Here is an 8,250-nt window from a genome sequence, read left to right as displayed (position 1 = left end):
GTGGAGGAAACCGGAGTACCCGGAGAAAATATGCAAACTCCACAAAGAGATGGCTGAGAGTGGAATTGAACTCGGGTCTCCTAGCTGTGAGGTCTGCGCGCTAACCACTCGACCTCCGTGCAGCCTAGATACAACCAGTTCTGGAAAATGAAAGAAATACATTTGGAAAAGGTGCAGATTCTGGAAGATCTGGAAAGCTTTTGTGTGTAGCTGCTCTATAAGTCCCCGAGATCACAAAGCTGAGATGCATTTTTTAAATATATATATATATATATATATATATAACCTGTTAGCTGCACGGTGGTCGAGTGGTTGGCACGCAGACCTCACAGCTAGGAGACCCAAGTTCGATTCCACCCTCGGCCATCTCTGTGTGGAGTTTGCATGTTTTCTCCGGGTACTCCGGTTTCCTCCCACATTCCAAAAACATGCTAGGTTAATTAGCGACTCCAAATTGTCCATAGGTATGAATGTGAGTGTGAATGGTTGTTTGTCTATATGTGCCCTGTGATTGGCTGGCCACCAGTCCAGGGTGTACCCCGCCTCTCGTGACCTTAGTGAGGATAAGCGGCATAGAAAATGGATTGATGGAAAGTAATCAGCAGTAGAACAGAGGTAAGTTTCAGGAAAATATCAGTTCCTGACTAAAAAAAAGGGAGAAAAAACGCTTTTTATGAAAAGATTTCAGCCATTATTTTCATTTTGTGTACCCCGCCTCTCGCCCCAAGACAGCTGGGATAGGCTCCAGCACCCCCCCCCACCATGACCCTTGTGAGGATAAGCAGTAGAAAATGAATGAATAATTGAATAACCTGTTAGCATATCTTCATGTTTTGCTTTACCAATGAAAGTGGTCCTTGCATTCTATCATTTTTCACAATGTGTCCGTCACTGGAAACGTTTAGACACCCCTGATCGACTGTATTGGGGGGGGGGGGGTTTCCCCATCCCGAATGTATAGATCTTGTTCCTGAATGTCATGAATTTGTTGCCTTGCTTTCTTACCTTTTGCCGCATGGCCTTGCTGGGCATATCTGCAACTTAACCGAGCCTTTGGCTATTGTGTAAACAGCATGTTTTTCCAATCAGCTCTAGAACTGTGAGGCATGTACGTAAGCCGCATAAAGAATTAACACAATGGACCACATTATGTTTTTTTTTTTTATGTACTGTAGATCTCAAGGTTGTTTTCTTTTTCCTCAACCACTGTGACTGTTGCTTCAAGCTGAAAATGTTCTATAAATGTGAAAGGTGAATTATTTGAATACGTGATGTCATTTTTTTCCTTGAAAACCGTCTCTGTAACAAAAATGTAGAGTTGTTTTCTGTATTTAGTCAATGCACTGCATGCTGATTCTTGTTTGATACCGGACTTGATGCCTTTAACTGCCTGATGAGATTTGGTTTTGCATGACATTTCCCTCAAGGATGACAATACTGCTGCTGCTTGGTGTTGAGAATAGATTTTTTTTTAAATAACAAACATATATATTTTACACTATAATTACTAAATTTATACAATTTTCTTCTGCTGGATGCTATATTTTTCTGATTGGTGTCAATGTGGCAATTGGAAATAAAATACTTGAGATTGGCATATACTTAAGAAGTGATATTTCTTTCATTCTCTGTTCTAAAATGGTCGCTTGTCGGGATTGAATGAATTAAAACCATGACAACAATCTTCAAGGTTTACGCTAACCAAGGTTCCACTGTAGCCTAACATTTGTATTTGAAAAGAAAATAACGGAAATCTGCCCTACAGCTAACAAATTTTGTATTGAATTGTTGTTAAGTTAGAGTGGGTGTTTTGTACGGCTGTGTGAGAAATTACAAGTCAATGAGAAGAAGACTTACGGGGTCAAACTAGTGATGTATTTATCATGAAAACCTTTTTGTGTGAATATAAAATACATGAAAAAAAATACATTCAAATGACCCATTCAACTTAGTTCTAACTCTTACATATGAATGTAAAGAAAGAGGCGTACAAAGAGCATATTATACAGCGAGATCGCGCCCGTCCGTCATCACGTAGTCTCTTTTAGAGTCTCTTCTTCATCTGTGAGCGCTGTTTGATGTTGATGTTAATAAGGCATGGAGGTGAGGCCGCACTGTAAAGCCCGTTTCTAGCACAACATGGAGCTGCCTGGACCCAGCCAGCCAGCCAGCCAGAGCTGAGCCTTAATCTATAATTTAACACGGATTGAGTTGATTCTTCACGGGGTCGACCATCACCAGAGAGAGAGAGCGAGAGAGAGAGAGAGAGAGAGAAACCTCGTGAACTTTCATCTCTCCATCTCTTCTTCCACCGGTTCCCACAGAGGAAGTATTTTACTTCTATTCAAGTCATTATCATAGCGTTGCATCACATGACAGCGTGAGCACCTCAAGGAGAGATGATGCAACATTAAAATAACCTCAATGTTATTTATTTATTTATTTCCTCTGATGTTTTTACCCCCCCCCCCCCCGGTGTGGATGTGAAGCATGCTCTAATGAAGTCACCATTTACTGCCTATTAGGGACCGATGTCCTATATCTATTATTAAACAACAAGACCATACAAATGTGATATTGGGTAGGCTTTAAATATTCATACGTACTCGCAATAGTTAAGGTAATTAATGGCTTAGCTGGGCTCATTCTTATGCATGAGTATATTCATTTAACCATGTGGTTTTTTTATGGTTGGTGTGGAACAATTACATTGTGTAAAACTACATAGTGTAAAATGAGCAACTGAGCTACATAATACAGTACAGGGGAAAACATGCTATTTTATTGCTATAATCCAGGGGTCTCCAAAATGTGGCCCGGGGGGTCATTTGTGACCCATGGTGTGGAACAATTACATTGTGTAAAATTACATACTGTAAAATGAGCAACTGAGCTAGATACCCCAGTACAGGGAAAAACATGCTATTTTATTGCTATAATCCAGGGGTCTCCAAAGTGTGGCCCCAGGGGTCATTTGTGACCCATGGATGATTTTTCGTCGGCCTTCAGTACGGTTTAATAATACAAAACAACAAGAAAACTAACAACAGCGCAAAATATAGAAAGAGATCAGTAATGTTACAAATACAAATGTTAAAAATAGAGGTGATGATGCAACTCTACACTAATGCATTTCACTTCGGAGCACTTTTAAGCCATAAAAATGGCCACAAGATGGCAGACGTGTATTTGTTAATTTGGATCATGTTAAGGGACAAATCACAGAAGATTATTATTTTAATGTAAAATAATACTTTCTGTTGTTGTTTATGTTGGAATAGCTGTTTAGCCATTTAAGCTACTTGCGCAAAAGATAAAAATATTTGTGTCAAAATGAAAATAATGGCTGAAATCTTTTCATAAAAAGCGTTTTTTCTCCTTTTTTTTAGTCCTGAATCTTACCTCTGTTCTAATGCTGATTACTATCCATCAATCCATTTTCTATGCCGCTTATCCTCACTAGGGTCGCAGGTATGCTGGAGCCTATCCCAGCTGTCTTCGGTCAAGAGGTGGGGTACACCCTGGACCGGTGGCCAGCCAATCACAGGGCACATATAGGCAAACAACCATTCACACTCACATTCATACCTATGGACAATTTGGAGTCGCTAATTAACCTAACATGTTTTTTTGGAATGTGGGAGGAAACCGGAGTACCCGGAGAAAATCCACGAATGCAAACTCCTAGCTGCGAGGTCTGCGCGCTAACCACTCGTCCACCGTGCAGCCTAGATACAACCAGTTCTGGAAAATGAAAGATATACATTTGGAAAAATGTGCATAATAGGTCCCCTAGATCACAAAGCTGAGATGCGTTTTTTTTATATATATATATATATAACATGTTAGTGGGCTGCACGGCGGTTAAGTGGTTAGCACGCAAACCTCACAGCTAGGAGACCAGAGTTCGGGCTGTTATTTATAGTGCATGACGTTCAAACGTGGAGGAAGCTAGCCACATGCTGATTGATGATTGACCGAAACAGGGATGTTCAGCATCACCTTTAAAGACACCTTTGAAGCTGCGGCATTGGGTCAGGAGATAAAGTTGTTTGGATGTTTGAGTCCCAGTTATCATGACAGCTAAAATCAAAGGGTGATATAGAGTTTAACCTTTGACCCCACCTGTAGTCAGTCACACAAAAGTAAGACTGAGACTGAGAAACCACGACGGCATCGAGCATAGTTGGTGGACTTACTTGGACTCTGGTAGAGAAGTGCCTCTGGCTTTTTTTTGAGAAAAGCTCCGTTGGTGGCGTGGAGCGATGCGGAGACTGAGGATGGCTTCGTGTTTTTCTCCTTGCCGTTTCCACGCCATTGTCGGCACGTCCATCACAATCAAAGCCTCCTCATTGTTATGACACGGAGATGAATAATGGATTCGTGCTCAGTCAAGCGTCCTGCGGTGCTGGAGTGTGACTGCACTGCGCTGCAAGTATGACATCAATGTTACAACAGCTTGTTCATGTTTGTTTACAATTACTGTACAACAACACTATTTGTGTTGCACACAAAAACACTAACACTCTTTTTATACCCGATTATTTTTAACCAGTTCCACTGACGGACAAGTGGTTAGTACGCAGGTCTCACAGCTAGAACACCCGAGTTCGATTCCATCCTCGGCCATGTCTGTGTGGAGTTTGCATGTTCTCCCTGTGCATATGTGGGTTTCCTCCCACATTCCGAAAACATGCTAGGTTAATTAGCAACTCCAAATTGTCCATAGGTATGAATGTGAGTGTGAATGGTTGTTTGTCTATATGTGCCCTGTGATTGGCTGGCCACCAGTCCAGGGTGTACCCTGCCTCTCGCCCGAAAATAGCTGGGATAAGCTCCAACATACCCGCGACCCTCGTGAGGATAAGCGGTAGAAAATGAATGACTGAATGAATGTACCTAATACGGCTGCACGGTGAGCAAGTGGTTGGCACACAGGCCTCACAGCTAGGAGACCCGAGTTCGATTCCACCTTTGGTGTGGAGTTTGCATGTTCTCCCCGTGCATGCGTGGGTTTTCTCCGGGTATTCCGGTTTCCTCCCACTTTCCAATTGACGACTCCAAATTGTCCATAGGTATGAATGTGAGTGTGAATGGTTGTTTGTCTATATGTGCCCTGTGATTGGCTGGCCACCAGTCCAGGGTGTACCCCGCCTCTCGCCCGAAGACAGCTGGGATAGGCTCCAGCACCCCACGCAACACTCGTGAGGCTAAGCAGTAGAAAATGAATGAATGAATGAATGAATGAACATACAGGCTGCACGGCGGACAAGTGGTTAGGGCGTAGGCCACACAGCGAGGAAACCCGAGTTCAATTCCACCATCGGCCATCTCTGTGTGGAGTTTGCATGTTCTCCCCGTGCATGCGTGGGTTTTCTCCGGGTACTCCGGTTTCCTCCCACATTCCAAAAACATGCTAGGTTAATTAGCGACTCCAAATTGTCCATAGGTATGAATGTGAGTGTGAATGGTTGTTTGTCTTTACGTGCCCTGGAAATGGCTGGCGACCAGGGTGTACCCCGCCTCTCGCCCAAAGTCGTGGGGGTGCTGGAGCCTATCCCAGCTGTCTTCAGGCGAGAGGCGGGGGTACACCCTGGACTGGTGGCCAGCCAATCACAGGGCCCATATAGACAAACAACCATTCACACTCACATTCATACCTATGGACAATTTGGAGTCGCTAATTAACCTAGCATGTTTTTTTTTGGAATGTGGGAGGAAACCGGAGTACCCGGAGAAAACCCACGCATGCACGGGGAGAACATCAAAACTCCACACAGAGATAGCCGAGGGTGGAATTGAACCCTGGTCTCCTAGCTGTGAGGTCTGCTTGCTAACCACTAGACCGCCGTGCCGCCCTTATTTGGGTTGGGATTTTCAAAGAACTTTTAATAATAATAATAATGTCATTTCTGTCATGAATGCATCATTCATACAACAACACAAAGTGGACTAAAGGCAGGTTAGAGCAGTCTGGGATTGATTCCACTCCAAACACAATGTGTGTCTGCATTTCATTTGGGAATGTTCAACAAGGAAAGGTGCCTTGTAAATATTTGCTGGATCAATGGCGTCGTAATGAGTACGCGTTAATCACTTCCTCATCAATAAAGTGTAGGAGATGTGAATGCTGCTCTTTTTTCAAGGAGATTAAAGCTCCTGTGTCGCAGGAGCTAGAGGAGCGATTTACAAGTCCACATTCTGTAACGTGGGGGGGGGGGGGGGGGGGGGGTTGAGAAAAGGGTCCGGCAGTCAAGACTTAGACCCCCCGAGTTAAACTTCGCAGCGGGATCTATTTGGCTTGCTTCTACTCTGACAGCGGCTCCCAGGGTCCGTCTATATGAGGGTTATATTCACAAAGCGCCAAAGGAATGTGGGGGGGGGGCAGATTTAAGGGGCCGTGATATATCTTTTTACCATGTCATTTCATCAACAGCTATATTTCATTTTTAGTGCTCTGGTCTCGGTCTGGTCTCGGGTTCATTCCATTTGGCTTCAGACAAAAAGAACCTCAGTCCGCACTATTATTGAATGAGGAAGGCTGCAAATGATGTAGACCAGGGGTCTCAAACACGCAGACACTAGTTTGAGGCCCCCACCTTGATATGAAAGTTTAATGTTAGTGCGGCCCCACGCAAGTTTGATACGGATGCTGTATGGTATCATGTACCCAGAAAAAATTATTACGTTTGATTAATGTTCATGTTAAAGGGTAAATAACTGTTAATAGTTATCCTCCCTATCCGTGTGGAAGTGGTAAGTTTTTGGCTATTTAAGTTTAAAGGAAATAACTTGAAGGCTACCGTTTAGGTCGCTAGCTCTCTAGTTTGCGAGTTAGCATGTGCCTCAAGACCCTGCAGTTGCGCAATATGTTGTAAATCAGGGGTCTCAAACACGCGGCCCGCGGGCCAAATGTGGCCCACAAGACACTAGTTTGAGGCCCCCCGCCTTGATATGAAAGTTTAATGTTTGATATGGATGCTGTATGGTATCATGTACCCAGAAAAAATTATTACGTTTGATTAATGTTCATGCTAAAGGTTAAATAACTGTTAATAGTTATCCTCCCTATCCATGTGGAAGTGGTAAGTTTTTGGCTATTTAACTTTAAAGGAAATAACTTGAAGGCTACCGTTTAGGTCGCTAGCTCTCTAGTTTGCGAGTTAGCATGTGTCTCAAGACCCTGCAGTTGTGCAATATGTTGTAAATCAGGGGTCTCAAACACGCGGCCCGCGGGCCAAATGTGGCCCGCAGGACACTAGTTTGCGGCCCCCCGCCTTGATATGAAAGTTTAATGTTTGATATGGATGCTGTATGGTATCATGTACCCAGAAAAAATTATTATGTTTGATTAATGTTCATGTTAAAGGTTAAATAACTGTTAATAGTTATCCTCCCTATCCGTGTGGAAGTGGTAAGTTTTTGGCTATTAAAGTTCAAAGGAAATAACTTGAAGGCTACCGTTTAGGTCGCTAGCTCTCTAGTTTGCGAGTTAGCATGTGTCTCAAGACCCTGCAGTTGCGCAATATGTTGTAAATAAAAAGAGTATAAATGTGACTATAGTCGTGTTTTGTCATGTCTACAGGGCTCTAATAATGCTTTGTTCATTTTAATCTGATAAAAATAATTTGTCTACCCACCAACTATATGTGGTTTCTTAAGTTTTTATTATTTGCCGTTTTATTATTATTATTATATTTATTTATTTATTACTGATTGACTGATTTTCTTTATTCTTGATTTGTTTATTTATTTTTCATCTTATTTTGTGCAGAAAAATAAAAATTAAGATATTTGAGAACAGTGGAAAATTTTATCAGAGGTTTTATTGTAGAAAATCGGAACCAAAGCACTGAAAAAGTTTGTATATTTTTCTGTTTTTAATAAATTATTATACTTTTTTTTTGGGGGGGGGGGGGGGGGGGGGGGGACCTGATGCGGCCCAGCCTTGCCCAGACCCGAGCTCCAGTGGCCCCCAGGTAAATTGAGTTTGAGACCCCTGATGTAGACTGTATTTATTAAGGGTGGGCGGGTCTAACTATCAATACTATTGATAACAAAGGTAGTATCAGTATTGGATCAATACTAGCATTATGAGATTTTTTTTTCAATTGTAATCAATGTTTATTTTCACAAATATCTCTGTTTTATCTCGAGAACCCAAAAGGTAGCCATGTTACAGCAGCAGTAAATCCAGTAAATCCAACCTCACTGGATGCATTTGCTGCCATTCCAGCGCCTGCAGCGACA

General features: G+C 42.5%; 1 protein-coding gene across 11 annotated transcripts in view; it reads right to left on the bottom strand.

Annotated features, from left to right (window-relative positions):
• Positions 1 to 8,250, bottom strand: part of LOC131136553 (uncharacterized) — a 40,241-nt gene that overhangs the window by 27,835 nt on the left and 4,156 nt on the right. For 7 of the 11 annotated variants that reach the window (XM_058083518.1, XM_058083529.1, XM_058083520.1 and 4 more), the window contains one exon: positions 4,200 to 4,429. The exons of 1 other annotated variant lie outside the window; for it this stretch is intronic. The gene's annotated coding sequence lies outside the window, so the exon portion shown is untranslated. 3 more of the 11 variants (XM_058083522.1, XM_058083521.1, XM_058083528.1) reach the window with 3 other exon arrangements.

This window comes from Doryrhamphus excisus, chromosome 10, assembly GCF_030265055.1.
Source record: "Doryrhamphus excisus isolate RoL2022-K1 chromosome 10, RoL_Dexc_1.0, whole genome shotgun sequence".
NCBI classification, from domain to species: Eukaryota; Metazoa; Chordata; class Actinopteri; order Syngnathiformes; family Syngnathidae; genus Doryrhamphus; species Doryrhamphus excisus.
Note: the sequence above shows the minus strand (reverse complement) of the source record. Positions and strands in the feature narration are given on the sequence as shown.